The sequence below is a fragment of the Lampris incognitus genome, chromosome 10 (genome assembly GCF_029633865.1).
Source record: "Lampris incognitus isolate fLamInc1 chromosome 10, fLamInc1.hap2, whole genome shotgun sequence".
Classification (NCBI taxonomy): domain Eukaryota; kingdom Metazoa; phylum Chordata; class Actinopteri; order Lampriformes; family Lampridae; genus Lampris; species Lampris incognitus.
The window spans coordinates 20,570,588-20,586,925 of NC_079220.1; the positions used below are offsets into that span (position 1 = coordinate 20,570,588).

Genomic DNA, 16,338 nt, shown 5'->3' on the forward strand with positions numbered 1-16,338 from the left:
ATAGGTTAAACGTAATTCAGACAAGGAGTAATAAAGGCGATAAAGAAAATGTAACATAACATGAGGTGAGGAGTAGTCGATCCCGCAAGGTATACAAGGTGTCGTTTACGCTCTTCCTGTTTATACCGCAATGCTATTACCACATCGGTCCACCAACGGTCATCAAAAGGCAAATACAGATGAGAAGAACAACATAAAGAAGTATTTCTATTCTAACACATAAGATGAAAAGTTTTCAGTGAAGGTAGAGGAGAAAGGAGCTGAGGAAGGAGAAACTGAAATGCTGGGTGATTTTCATTATTGACAGCGTAAATGACATGGCTGCTGTTCCTACGGCACGCTGCTGAAAGCCGGGCGTAGTTTTTAAAGGCGCTTGAAAGTGGCAGTTAAAAAAACATATTTCATCTGTAGCCAAGAGAGTCGCACTTCAAATCGGGTTTTCTGTCATCGCAAAGCGACAGGAAGAGGGGCAATTTAAAAGCATGGAGATGGGATATAGACACAGAACCTGACTGCAGTGACATTTATATTTATATTTCACATTAAAGACATTGCCCTGTCCATCTTATCAGGAGACCAGAAGTAGAAGTTTCAATGTCCTACATTAACATCAGTTGCAGGGAAGTGAGTATAGAGATGTCAAAGACCAGCTCAGTATTCATTCTTTCTTGCTTCATAAGCAGTTTAGGGTTTTGTGTGTGTGTGTGTGTGTGTGTGTGTGTGTGTGTGTGTGTGTGTGTGTGTGTGTGTGTGTGTGTGTGTGTGTGTGTGTGTGTGTGTGTGTGTGTGTGTGCGTGCAGGCATGCTCAGCAAGTATGGGAGGCCAATTAGGGTGAAAACTAATTGGCCTGCTATTTAACAATTCTTCCAAACAAATGTCCCTTGTTGGTTAACACACACACACACACACACACACACACACACACACACACATTATGCTCTGATGGACATCCCATTCCTATATCTGAGTACAACGTAGAGTTTCTACTTCAGTTGCAGATTCTTATGTTTTTACTTGACTATCCAAAGGTGCATGCAAACTCCGTTTTAATATGAATGTGTAGCATATCTCCCCTGGGGTGGTTAAGTACAATAGGGAAGGAGTAACAGCCAGTTCACTTTAGTTTCCTTTTTGTTTTTGTTTTTGTTTTTTTTGGGGGGGTGGTCCAAGCTCAGGTGGCACTGTGGTTAGCATGGTCGCCTCACAGCAAGAAGGTCCTGGGTTTGAGCCCCGGGGTAGTCCAACCTTGGGGGGTCATCCTGAGTCGTCCTCTGTGTGGAGTTTGCATGTTCTCCCCGCGTCTGTGAGGGTTTCCTCCAGCTGCTCCGGTTTCCTCCCTCGTTCCAAAGACATGTAGGTCAGGGGAATCGGCCGTACTAAATTGTCCCAGTTGTGTGTGTGTGTGTGTGTGTGTGTGTGTGTGTGTGTGTGTGTGTGTGTGTGTGTGTGTGTGTGTGTGTGGGCCCTGTGATGGCCTGGCGGCCTGTCCAGGGTGTCTCCCCGCCTGCCGCCCAATGACTGCTGGGATAGGCTTGAGCATCCCTGCGACCCTGAGAGCAGGATAAGTGGTTTAGATAATGGATGGATGGATGGATGGATGGATAGATAGTCCAAGCTAACGTCATTATTCAATCCAAAATAATAGTTAAAAAAAACTATTTCAATAGAGCTTTACCAATGTTGTAAAATGCCTCAATAGACAACCAATGGAATACATTGGCAAATAAAAACATTATGACGAAAGATAAAAACAGGTTAAAAAACACAAATCCAAAATAAAACAAAGAAAGAAAGAAGAAGAAAGGTATAAAAATGGATGTTATAGGTTTATAGAAGACATAAAAAAGTCTACTTATTGTCCCCGTAGAAAAGTTGCCTCAGACTCTCAGGACAGCTGTTCGATCATTATAACTGCAACACAATAAAACATCAGTAAGAGTGACAGTCATGACATTTCACTCATCTGAACATTCATTTAAGAGGCAGTGTTAGTAAAGACATATTGCACAATTCCTGTAGCTAACAACTCATATTTCCTATTAGCATAACGGAAATTTAACTGCTGTCGGCAGGGATGAATGTTGGCGGCGGTTCAGTCTGCACAGAGGGACCCTGCAACTTTTACCAGAGGGATAGGAGCAGGAATTCAGGGCAAAGGATATGAGTGCAGTCAGACACTAATTTCCCGAGCCTGTCTGATAACAGACTGTTTGTAATGTGACTGAAGGGATGGATGTTCTTTAACCCCCCCCCCCATAATTTTCACAGCAGTCTGCACAAGGCGAGCAATCTGAGATTGCATTTGTGCAGACAAATTACCGCGTCATGCTGTTATCCCATATGTTATTTACCCTTCATTTTAGATTGTGTGTTAAAAGAGGAACATAGACTTCCTGCTCAACTCCATGAACTCTGGTTTTACATTAATGAAGTACTTCAGCTAGGCACAATCTACTTTCGACTTGGGTCATCCATCTAAGTGTGTTATCAATGTGAACCCCAAGGTATTTATTACAGCAGATCTGACTGACTGATGGGTTGGCCGTGGATGACAACCGGTCTGTGAGCTTCCACAACTCCAGGGTCAAACACCATCTCCCCAGGCTTCTTTACATTTAAAAATCAGATGTCCAGAGTCACACCGGTGTACAAAACTGGATATTTCAGAATGGTGATGCTAACAGACTGGCTGTCTCTGTGTATCAAGCCGAGCATGGCAGTGTCATCCAAGAACTTGATGACATGGCAGCCAGGTTGGCTAGCTGCTGCATTCATTTCTATATAACCTGAATAAGAGTTGGGGAGCTGACACAAATCCTTTCGCGGTGCCTGTGCTGATTGATTTTGGCCCCTGAGCTGAGAGAGCATTCTTCACCTACTAGACACATCTTGTTAAAAAGGCTTAAATAGGGGCATCCGGGTAGCGTATAGCGGTCTATTCCATTGCCTAACAACACAAAGATCGTAGGTTTGAATCCCTGTATTACCTCCGGCTTGGTCGGGCGTCCCTACAGACACAATTGGCCGTGTCTGTGGGTGGGAAGCCGGATTTGGGTTTTTGTCCTGGTCGCTGCACTAGTGCCTCCTCTGGTCGGGCGGGGCGCCTGTTCGGGGGGGGGGGGACTGGGGGGGAATAGCGTGATCCTACCATGTGCAACGTCCCCCTGGTGAAACTCCTCACTGTCAGGTGAAAAGAAGTGGCGTTGTAGTCTGCAGCCCTCCCCAGATTGGCAGAGGGGGTGGAGCAGTGACTGGGATGGCTCGGAAGAGTGGGGTAATTGGCCGGATACAATTGGGGGAAAAAAGGGGGCAAAGTAAAAAAGGGTAAACTACCATCATATAAAAAAGGATTACCACATATCTGTGACCATGTTTGAACAAAAACGTGAGGCGGCAAAATATTCCAGTAAATGCTACTAAAATTAACCCACATCAGATTTACATACGTGAAAAAGAATAGTCTGTGTAGCGTTACATGGTCCCTGTAGACATGTTACAATTATGTGGTGCCCAAGGAGAAAGAAATTACAAGCGAGGGAGCTGAGTTTACTGTTTGTTCGTACCGTAAACTGTAAATGTTTGTTGTGTCTACCATTGAAAAAATAAAAATAAAAAAATCGCCCTGTAGGAATAAATAGTTTATTGAATGTATGAATTTATAATATCTAATGTGTTCTCTCTGGCTGTGGTGTGTTTTGCATAATTGCATAATGGTTTGTAGTAAAACGTTCTCATTTCATAAACTGCTTCGGTAGTATTGCCTCTGTTTAATAGCCATGATAATAATCCTTTATGTGAATGAGAGAGAGAGAGAGAGAGAGAGAGAGAGAGATAAACTTAAAGCACAGGAAGTGAAAGAGAGACCAGGCAAACATCCATCATGTAGCAATCCATTTATCCATCTATCTAGCCATCGTCAATACATCCATCAGCCGTTCTCATCCAATAAGCAACCAATCTGTTTACCCATTCATTCATCCATCTAGGTCCCTTCCTCTGCTAAATTTGAGAGAGAGGCGCTGCTATAGCAGCAGCAAGGGGACTGAATCATTGAGACTGTTGTCTCACCGCAAAAAAAAAAGGTTTTTGCTTTGGTCCCAAGTCCCACTGTACAGAGTTTGCATGTTCTGCCAGTGTTTGTGTGGGTTTCTTCTGGGCACTTGTTTCCTTCCACAATTATAGGATTTGTATGCTCGGTGAACTCTAAATTGCCCTAAGGTGTAAGAGACAGTTTGATGGGCAGGGTGATGTGTCCAGGATGTCTCCCTGTCCTCCATCTATGGCACGCTGGGATAGGCTACAACATTCCCAGGATCCTGATTTGGATAAAGCAGGAGCGAAATGTCAAGTCAAACTTTACTTTTAAAGCATAGTTTGTAAGGAGGCAGAAAATGAAGTTGCATATCGCTGTGTCGAGAAGACGCTGTTTTCTTCTGTGTGAAGGCAATATCCCTTGGACTTCCAAAGGAAGATGAAATAAAGAATCTGTGGTTAAAATTCCTTTTTACCACTATTCCTCAGTAGTACAACCACAACCTTTTGTGGTTGTACTACTGAGGATTTTTTTGTTTGGACTGTGTTGCAGGGTGGACTGTGCTGTTAACTGTTTGTTTTTGTTTTTGTTTTTGCTTTCTTCTCTCTGTTTTTTTATGTTTTTGGTGGTGTCGTTTTTGGGAAATTTTGGATGTGTTTTTTGTGTTGTACTGCTGTGGGCTGGGGGAAAAGAAATTGCATTTCTTGGTGTATGCAAGTACGTCTAAGAAATGACAATAAATTGTTCCTGATTCCTGATTTTATGGTGTTCCCTTCATTTTACTGAGGACTCCTTTCTGAATATGGCGGCACGGTGGTGCAGTGGTTAGCGCGGTCCCCTCACAGCAAGAAGGTCCTGGGTTCGAGCCCTGGGGTAGTCCAACTTTGGGGGTCATCCTCTGTGTGGAGTTTGCATGTTCTCCCCGTGTCTGCGTGGGTTTCCTCTGGGTGTTCCGGTTTCCTCCCACAGTCCAAAGACATGTAGGTCAGGTGAATCGGCCGTACTAAATTGTCCCTAGGTGTGTGTGTGTGTGTGTGTGTGTGTGTGTGTGTGTGTGTGTGTGTGTGTGTGTGTGTGTGTGTGTGTGTGTGTGTGTGTGTTGGCGGCCTGTGTTGGAAAAGTGGCTTCTCCAGGGTAGTCTCCCCGCCTGCCCCCCAATGACTGCTGGGATAGGCTCCTGCAACCCTGAGTAAGGATAAGCGGTTTGGATAATGGATGGATGAATGAGTTTGTACGGAAGGTGTCACAGTATGCTCTGTAACCGCAAAGTATGAAAAAAAAACTTTGACCGGATAGAAAAAAAAATATGATAACGCTCCAAAAATTCTTGTGTATAAAATCGTTTGGAAAATGTGCCTTTTCCTTCTCCTCATTCATGAAGACCCGAGTGCACCACAGATGCGCAATTTCACTACGATGGCTGCAATATGTTGAGCCGTAATTGGCATAGCCTGATAAAGCAGCCCAGCTAATGAGTCACTGTTATCACTGGAGCCTGTGTTGGCTGGTGGCAAATATACAATAACAAACAACAGCCTGCTGTCACTCTGCTCCAGCCAGCAGAGATAGAACGAGAGAGAGACAGAGAGAGCAAGAGAGAGAGAGAGGGAACGAGAGAGAGGGAAAGAGAGAGATAGAGGAATGACAAAGGGTACAGGGAGGAAGAGTGACAGGGCTAGATGAAAACAGAAAGTCGAGGAAGAAGAGGGAGAGAGTAGGTGTGAAGAGGAGAGGAAGACTTAAGAATGTGAGAGAAAAACAGACAGACAGAAAATAGACTTCAAAAGCGAAAGAACATTGGACAGATGGAGAAAGCGATAGATGGGAAGGTGAAAGGGCTGTTTATTTGTTTATTTTGGTTTAGTATTTTTAGTTTGGTGGGGCAGAAAACAGTTTTTAACAGCGTAATAATAACAACTCTGAGAAAGAGAGGGGGGAGCACGAGGGGGGGGCGATACTTAAATGTGTTTTTTATAATGGAACACCATACCAAAACAAACACACACACACACACAGGTACCACCATAACGCACAGAAAGAAACAAAACGATAAAGGGGCAAAGGGGAAGGATAAGAGAGAGACACGAATAAATACTCACACACCCACACACACACACACACACACACACACACATCTTCTTCGGCAGTCCATCGAAACGACGATAACTGATGTACGTAGCTTAAGCTTGGCAAGCACCTCTTTGGGCCATCAAGCCTGCATTAGAATGACAATATTGTCCACATTTGTCACAGACAAATGTTGTTTGAGTTGGTCTGTTATGTCTTGCATGGTGGGCCTTATCATAGGCTTCTTGTCTCTTTTGTTCAACAGCTGTTCTCGATTGCCTTACTGTGGAGCGCCATCTCTGTTTGTCCAGGGCGACTGTATCCCAGCTGGAGTCATCTATGCCGCAGATCTTCACGTGGCACTTGAGCACATCTTTGAAGTGTAGCTTCTGGCTTCCCTGCTTCCTTTTTCCCTGGCACAGCTCCCTGTAGAAAACCTTTGTTAGGCGGTTGTCTGGCATTCTTCTCACATGTCTGGCCCATCTGAGCTGGAAGGCTGTTATTAGGGCTTCAACACTAACAGTACCAGCATGTCTCAATACTTCCAACTTGTCTTCCCATCTGATTCACAGCAGCTTTCACAGATGACGAAGCTGTATGCTGGTGAGCTTCTTAATGTGCTTGCGATACAGGGTCATGCATTCAGTGGAGTATAGTAGAGATGGGAGAACAGCGGTGTTGTAGACCTTGATCTTTGTTGTCAGCCTGATGTCATGGTGGGACTAAAGTCGTTTGTGGAGGGCACCAAAGGCTTTTGTGGCAGCTTGGATTCTTCTGTCCACTTCTAAGTCAGAGGAGTTTGTATCTGTCACAGCACTGACCAGATAGGTAAAGCACTCAGTGGTCTTCAGAGTTGCTCCATTAACCAAAATACTGGGCTTACCTTATTTGGCGGCTTTTCTTAGGGGGAGGCTGGCACAGAAGCTCTGTTTTGGAGGCGTTGATCTTCAGTCCAAATAGAGTAGCTGCGGAAGAGAAGCGGTCTACTATTTCTTGCATTTTCCAGGGTGATTTGCAACCAGAGCTGAGTCATCTGCATAGAGAAGCTCGTGAACACAGGGTTCTCTTGTTTTGGTAGACGCCTTGAGTCTTGCAAGATTGTAGAGGTTTCCATCTGTTCGGGTCCTGATGTACAAGCCACCTCTCAAGTTGGCTGACATTGTTTCTAGGACTGCAGTGAAATATAATGTGAATAGGGTCGGTGCAAGCACACATCCCTGCTTCACTCCATGCTTGATGTTGAACGCATCGCCAACGTCTCCTCCAATTGATACTTTCCCTGTCATATTATCGTGGAAAAGTCTGATGATTCTGATTAGTTTCTGGGGGCAGCCATACATCTGTAGCACTTCCCACAGTGTCTCTCTATCAACAGTGTCAAACGCTTTTGAAAGGTCCACAAAAACAATGTAAGGTGGCTGGTGCTGTTTGGTCGCTTTCTCTTGGAGTTGTCTCAGGGTGAAGATCATGTCTGTGGTGGATCTACCAGATCTGAAACCACATTGGCTTTCAGCCAACACTTCTTCTGAAAGGATCTTTATCTGGTTCAGTATCTTAGCCAAGACCTTTCCAGCAGTCGACCGAAGTGAGAACCCACGGTGGTTTCCACAATCACTTCGTTCACCCTTCTTCTTGTAGATGGTCACAATCAAAGCATCTTTGACGTCTCGAGGAAGGCATACATTCTGCCAGCAGGCATTGTAGAGCTTTAGTAGCTCTGACTTATGTATTGAGCTGCTATGTTTCAGGGTGTCTGATGAGATGCCATCTTGTCCTGGTGCCTTCCCGCTTCTGGTGTCTTTAAGTGCTTTCTCTACTTCAGCCATTGTGATCGGCTCACATAGGTCTTCTCTTATTGGCCTTCTTGTAAGCTACTGGCATATATTTTGATCTGCTGATCCTTCTTGATTCAAGAGGATGTAGAAGTGCTCTATCTTTCTGTGATCTCTTTCAGGTCAGTACACAGCTTACTTCCATCTGCCGTTTTTACTTGTGCTATCGTATTGCTTCTTGGGCCATAGATGGCTCTCAGTGCAGAGAAGAGTCCATGCATATCATTTTGATCTGCTAAGGCCTGCAGCTCTTCTGCTTTCTTGTTCCACCAGTTGTCCTTCATCACCCTAATCACCTTCTGAACTTTTGCTTTGATTGCCTTGAAGGCCGATTGACTCTTCTCAGAGTTCTCTTTCAGGTGGGCATTGTGATGCAATTGTTTTTTCCTGTAGCAGTTCTTGGATTGCTTCATCTTGATCCTGGAACCAGTCAGGTGATTTTCTTTTTGGATGACCAAGCACCTCTTTTGCTGAATTATAGATGGTCTCTTTCATTTGTGTCCAGCATTCTTCAACATTACTTGCGCCTGTTGCAACCCCTTCTTCATCTTGAAGAGCAGATGTGATTTTTGCAGCTAGTCTCATTAGATGTTCTGTGCTTGCTAGCTTGTTGGTATCTTGGTGCTTCACAGGGTGTTTTTTGTGACTTCATCTTTAGTTTCATTCGCAACCGTGTTTGGACCAGGTAGTGATCAGTTGAGCATTCCGCTCCACGCAACACCTTTGTTGAGAGTACTTCTGTCAAGATTGCCCTGCGAGTCACAACGTAGACTAACAAATGAAAATGCTTTAATCTTGGATGCATCCAGGTGAAGTAGTTCTTTTAGGGCTGAGAGAAGAAGGTGTTTGTGATACACAGGTCACGCTCAGCATAGAAACTCAACATAAGGTCGCCTTTGGTATTCTTATTACCCTTGCCAAACTTTCCGATGACACCTTCATAGGTTAAGTGGTCCTTGCCTATCCCTGTATTGAAGTCTCCTAAAATGAGAAGCTTGTCTGCGCTTGGTACACTGTACGCTACTTCAGCCAATTTCTGGTAGAAAGATCCCTTGTCTTTCTTTGGATATGCCATGGTTGGAGCATACACATTGATGAGTGATAAGAAGTGTTCTCCCTCCACAGGGACCCAGAGACTCATAATCCTCTCAGAGATTCCTAATTATAGGGTGGGCAATCTGGACACAATTCTGTTAGTAATGGCAAAGGCCAGCCCAGCATCTCTCCTTCCCTTGGCCTTTCCAATCCAGAAGAAGGTGTAATTGCTGTCTTGTATTTGTACTTGGCCTTCAATCCTTGTTTCTTGTAGAGTAGCATGTCAATGTGGTATCTCTCTAGCTCATTAGCAATCAATGCAGTTCTTCTCTCAGGTCTGGTGTGGTTGTCCAACTTGGTCCGAACATTCCATGTAGCAACAGTCAGTTTCACTTTCTTGCATTTTCGACCGCTGAAGTGAAGACCCAGCCAGGTAGTTTCTGAGCAAGCTTTTTTTTACCCCACCTTCTCTAGGGGCTTCCCCTTACGGGACAGGCAGGGCTTTCCCTGAAAAGGGCTGCCCAGACATTCACACAGCTGCCTCAACCCTGTTGTTGCCCAGGATTCGACAGAGTTGCGACCATCAAATGTGAGTCGACTATGTGCAGAGGTCCCACTAGTAGCTTCCCGCTCCTTAAGCCTGCTACCACCATGTTCATTCTGTCACCATAGGACTTTGTAAACGCTCTCCTCGCAAGAGCTTTTCCCATCGCAAGAGCTTTTCCCATCGAGCTCTCCTCACATCACGCCTTGCACAGTAGTTAAGATAGTTGGTATAGATAAAGAGGTTGCTCCGCAGTGACAGCTTACTTGTAAAGTGATGTCATTCATTGGCCAACAGAGCGGTTCCTCTGCATGCCATCTGATGTTTATGCCATTGGTCTGATAGGGCTCATAATCCTATTGGGTTCTGCTGCCACAAACACCATCGAGTGCCCTGCTGCCAGCACCTTCTTGGATTTGAATTCGGAGTTACCTTCCCCTAGCCTTTGCCTAAAGAGGCAACTCTACAAGGCAGTAGAAACAGATGCAGATAGTACCATCTACTGTCATAATGGTAGCAGCAAAGGCGCTCTCTCTCTCTCTCTCTCTCTCTCTCTCTCTCTCTCTCTCTCTCTCTCTCTCTCTCTCTCTCTCTCCCTCTCTCTCTCTCTCTATATATATATATACATACATACATACACACACACACACATATATATATACATATACATACACACACACACACACACACACACACACATATATATATATATATATATATATATATATATATATATATATTGATATTCCGAGCACTTTTATCAACACCATTGACGGTTTCCGAAAAAAATAAAACGCTATATATACACACACACACACACACACACACACACACATATGTATAGCGTTTTTTTTATCAACAACATTGACAATTTTTTTTTAATCAACACCATTGGCGGTTTCAGAAAAAAAAACGCTATATATATAATATTTTAATGCATAGCAGTACAGGCCTGTTTCGTGCGTCTCGCACTCATCAGCTACTAATGTTTTTTTTTTCACAAAGAATCATACAGTTACGTGGCCCAGCGTCACGCCCCATGTGTATATATATATATATATATATATATATATATGCATGTATTTAGATATGTATTCATGTTTTCTTTTGTACGACAAATATGAACAGAAATAAAACATTGGATTCATGTCTTATTTTATTTTTCTTCATATTTTATTTTTCTTCATATTTGAATTGTGAATGACCGCTGGGATAGGCTCCAGCATCCACGCGACCCTGAGAGCAGGAAAAGCAGTTTGGATAATGGATGGACAATGGGGCAACGATATATGGTTATCTCATGGAACAGAAAGATCGGCAGGGGTCTCTCCTTCGAAGACATATAGAGAAACAGAAAGAAAAGGAAGGCAAGAGACGAGGAACGAAAAGAGAAAGTCAGAGAGAAAGACGAAGGAGAGAGATTTTGGTCCAAAAAGCAAGCAAGCAAAAGTTTATTTAAATAGCATGTTTAAAAACACACAGTTACAAAGTGCTTTATACTCCATACACAAAAATATGAATAGATACATATAAAATAAATTGGATGAATATAAAAACATGGCATTGGGAGTAACAGACCAAGCTAAAAGTGAAACAAAACAGAAGTTAGGGGTGGGAATCTATAGAAAGGCTTGCCTGAAAAGATGGGTTTTTAAAAGCCACTTAAAACAGTCCAAAGATTCAGCAAATCTAATGGATTGGGGAGATTATTCCAGAGGCATGGGGCTAAAACTGCAAAGGCGCGGTCACCTTTTGTTTCGCAGTTGGCGTGAGTATTGGTTAAAAGACCGAGGTTTGAGGATCGGAGTGGTCGGGAAGTGGAATGAGGAATGAGAAGATCAGAAATATAACTGGGGGCAAGATCATGCAGTGCTTTAAATGTAATCAATATGATCTTATAGACAGCAGAAGAACGAGGAGAGATTGGATATAAGACAAATCCAGAAATGGAGATGAAGAGGCAAAAGTGAGAATGTAGTTGTTAACAATTAATTTTAAAAAAAACCTGATAACTGGTGTGAGGGAGAACAGATAACACACACCGCACACAAATACACACTAACACACCTACGGCAAGCCCCAAGGGAAATAAAAAAGAAAAACCACGTGGACCGAGTTCGCTTGCTCCATACCATGGCTATGCAGTCACATTGCGAAAACACAGTACAGTATGTATGTATTAAAGATAGTTGGTGTATTTTAGATAGCTAATGTAAGCTTAGCTCCATTCATTGACAGGTTGAGCTGCGCATAACTGTCAGTTTGTGGTGGTTGGACGGCTAGTGAGTCCTCACTAAAAATCGGTGTTGCTTTAAACATGTCCAGTTGCACCATGCTATCACTACCAAAGCACTATATCTAGCTACCCCTGACCATCATGTCATTAGGGTGGTTATTTATATTGCCGTATATGTGGCCACCCTCTATTTTTTCCGATAGCTCCGTTTTGCAGTCCGCCCAGAGGAGTTACTGCAGCAGATGAAGTGTACTGTCTGGCATATGCTCACTAAGCCATGTTTCAGTGAGACACAGGGTGGCAGAACTGGAAAAGTCCGAGTTTTTTCAGTTTATGAGTAGGAGTTCATCCATCTTGTTGGCTAGAGGGTGGACATTCACCTGGTGGATTGATGGGAGCGTGGTTCTAACTCATCATCATCATCATCATCATCATCATTACATTTATAAATCCCCACTGTCACAGTTTTAACAAGCGCTCTGGCTCACTTACCCCTTCAGTGTCTTCGTTGTAGTCCACACGGGGCTGTACCAGTCAAGAGTTTGGCAAGACTTTCATTAAAACATTCAGTTAAAGTCGGTAAAAAAGTCTGTTCAGTTTGTCCAGTGGACATTTCGATGCTTATGTATGTGATCAGTGAGTGGGCACTGGAAACTAAAATAAACAAAAACAGAAAAGTACAAGAGAGCGCAGAACCATCCGTGGCGCTATCTTGATGTTGATATATATATATCAACACAGATGCAGGAAAAAAAGTTTTGATGCATAGCAGTACAGGCCTGTTCCGTGTGTCGTGCACTCATCAGCTGCTAATGTCTTTCAACAAAGAATCATACATTGTGAATCATACATTGTATGATTCTTTGTTGAAAGACATTAGCAGCTGATGAGTGCGCGACAAATGAAACAGGCCTGCACTGCTATGCATTAAAACTTTTTTTTCCTGCATCTGTGTTGATATTCCGCTCCTCATTAGTTGAGCACTTATAACATCATTGATGGTTTCGGAACCCCCCCCCCCCCCCGCTATATATCTTTTTTTTATACTCTCATTTAGCTATTTCTACCACGCTCTCCCTCTCTCCATATTCCCGCTCTGTCTGCATCCCTCCATATCACTGTACACCCCCCCCCCACTTTACAGTCTCTCTTCACCTCCATTAGCTCTAGCTGCTTTCTTTTTTGAACTACTACTGCAACTACCACTTTTGGCTGCTCCCGTTAGGGGTCGCCACTGCGGATCATCCGTTTCCATCTCTTCCTGTCCTCTGCATCTTCTTCTGTCATGCCAGCCACCTGCATGTCCTCCCTCACCATATCCATAAACATCATCTTTGGCCTTCCTCTTTTCCTCTTTTCCTTTTGCCTGGCAGCTCCATCTTCAGCATCCTTCTCCCAATATACCCAGCATTTATCCACCACACATGTTCAAACCATCTGAGTCTTGTCTCTCTTGCTTTGTCTCCAAACCATCCAATCTGAGCTGTCCCTCTAATATACTCATTCCAAATCCTGTCTTTCTTCATCACTCCCAACATAAATGTTAGCATCTTCAACTCTGCCACCTCAAGCTCTGCCTCCTCTCTTTTCGTCACTGCCACCATCTCCAAACAATATAACATAGCTGGTCACACTACCATCTTGTAAACCTTCCCTTTGACATTTGCTGGTTCCTTTTTGTCACAAATCAATTCTGACACTCATCTCCACCCTGCCTGCACTCACTTCTTCACCTTGCTTCCACACTCCCTGTTACTTTGGACAGTTGACCCCGAGTATTTAAACTCATACACCTTCGTCACCGCTACTCCTTGCATCCTCACCATTCCACTGTCCTCCCTCTCATTCACGCATATGTATTCCATCTTGCTGCTACTGATTTTCATTCCTCTTCTCTCCAGTGCATACCTCCACCTCTCCAGTCTCTCTCCTCAATCTGCTCCCTACTCTCACTACCGATCACAATATCATCTGCGAAGATCATGGTCCATGGAGACTCCTGCCTGATCTCATCTGTCAACCTGTCCATCACCATCACAAACAAGAAAGGGCTCAGAGCTGATCCTTGATGTAATCCCATCTCCACCTTGAACCCATCCGTCACTCTTACTGCACACCTCACCACTGTCAAACTGCCCTTATACATATCCTGTACCACTCTGACATACTTCTCTGCCACTCCCGACTTCCTCATACAATATCACACATCTTCTCTTGGCACCCTGTCATATGCTTTTGCTAAATCCACATAGACACAATGTAACTCCTTCTGACCTTCTCTATACTTCTCCATCAACATTCTCAATGCAAATATTGCATCTGTAGTGCACTTTCATGGCATGAAACCATACTGCTGCTCACTAATTATCACCTCTCCTCTTAACCTAGCTTCCACTACTCTCTCATATCTTCATGCTGTGACTGATCAAATTTATACCTCTGTAGTTACTGCAGCTCCACACATCACCCTTATTCTTGAAAATTGGTACCAGTATATTTCTTCTCCAATGCTCAGACAACCTCTCACTTTCCAAGATTGTGTTAAACGATGTAGTTAAAAATTTCACTGCCATCTCTCCTAAACATCACTGTTAGGGTTTGCACCCGACCCCAAGAGCACAAACACAGAAGGCACAATATAGCGGGACCAACAGGCTAATTTATTGAAGAGAAAACTCAGGAAGTCCACTTTCACCAGGAAACGCGAAGTCCACCTTTAAGCCGGGAACCGTGGAGTCGCCCTTTAATCCGGGAACAGTGGAGTCGGCCCTTAATCCAGGCAGGAGGGGGGGGGTAAACAGGAGGATACCAAAGGAGAACGGAAAATCACAGCAACGCTGGAGTGAAGAAATCCTCTTCGTAAACGGAAAGCAGCGCACAGGGGAAGGGGAGCAACAAGGAAGGTCCAACAGAGAAATCTCCAGGGAAGATCCAGGTAAGTAAACAAACTTCGATGAGCAGGACAAGCACAAGTACTCTCCCAGGGAACGGCACGAACTGGCAACAAGCTGAGAGTGACACAGCCAGATATAGGGAGGTGATTGCCAACAGGTGAGTGGAGGGGTAACGAGGAAACAGGCATCAGGTGGAGTTGGCAGAGCTCCGGGTACGCTTACACTGCAGAGCGGGTGTGGAGCGGGGAGACGTTGAGCCTTGGCCAAGGTTACACTGCAGAGCGGGTGTGGAGCGGCGAGACGTAACAGTACCCCCCCCTCTACGGGAGCCACCTGGCGACTGACCTGGCGCCCCCGGGTGGGCACGGTAGAAGTCGGCGAGGAGAGAGGGATCCATAATGAGCTTCCGCGAAATCCAACTGCGCTCCTCAGGTCCATAACCTGCCCAGTCCGCGAGATACTGGAACCCGCGGCCGCAGCGCCGGACTTTAAGCAGCCGGCGGACCTTCCATTGAGGATGACCATCTACAAATTCCGGAGGCGGAGGCTCAGGAACCGGGGGCATAAGAGGACTGCTGGAGACGGGCTTAACTCGAGAGACGTGGAAGACAGGATGAATGTGCATGGAGGAAGGCAGCTTCAGCCGAACAGCTGCCGGGCTCAGGACTTTGACTTCAAAAGGTCCAATGAAGCGGGGCGAGAGTTTCTTGTCGGTTGTCTGGAGGGGAACGTCCTTCGAGGACAGCCAGACCCTCTGTCCCTTCTTGTACTCCGGCGCAGGGGTACGTCGCCGGTCAGCCCCTCTGCGAGCGCGCTCCCCAGCCTTGAGCAGTGCTGTCCGGATGGTCCTCCAGACATGCTGACAGCGTCGCAAGTGGAGCTGTACGGAGGGAACGGCCACTTCATCCTGCTGTGGGTCGAACAGGGGAGGTTGATACCCCAGGGATGCCTCGAATGGAGAAAGTCCAGATGCAGAGCTGACCAGGGAATTGGTGGCGTACTCTACCCACGGTAGGTAGTCACTCCAGGTGGAGGGCTTGCTGTTACATACACAACGCAACGCTGTCTCCATGCTCTGGTTTGTCCTCTCGGTCTGACCATTTGTTTGGGGGTGGTAGCCCGAAGACAGACTTACTGTGGCTCCGATGCCTTTACAAAATGCACGCCACACTTGTGAGGTGAACTGAGGACCTCTATCGGAGACTACATCTGATGGCAGGCCATGAAGCCGGAAGACATGTTGCATCAAGAGGTCCGCGGTCTCAGCAGCCGAAGGAAGTTTGGGAAGGGCTATCAGATGGACGCCCTTGCTGAAACGGTCTATGACGGTGAGAACCACAGTGTTTCCCCGAGAAGGTGGTAGTCCGCAAACGAAATCCAAAGCCACGTGAGACCAGGGGCGGCTAGGAATAGGGAGTGGCTGCAACAGACCAGATGGCGCCTGGTGAGAGGCCTTGCTGCGGGCGCAAACAGTGCAGGCCGCTACAAAGCTCTTGACATCCTCCCGCATAGTTGGCCACCAGAAGCGCCGAGCGATGAACGACTGGGTACGACTAACTCCTGGGTGACAGGAGAAACGACTGCTATGACCCCACTGAAGAACTCGAGACCAAACAGCATCTGGGACGAAGAGGCGACGGGGTGGCACGTTACTCGGAGCGGGTTGAGCACGTTGGGCAGTGCGAACAGCCGACTC

General features: G+C 45.4%; 1 pseudogene; it reads right to left on the bottom strand.

The window, feature by feature from the left end:
- The window catches only part of LOC130119765 (uncharacterized), a 45,316-nt pseudogene extending 38,754 nt beyond the window's left edge, over nucleotides 1–6,562 (bottom strand).
- Between the last annotated feature and the right edge of the window lie 9,776 nt (nucleotides 6,563–16,338).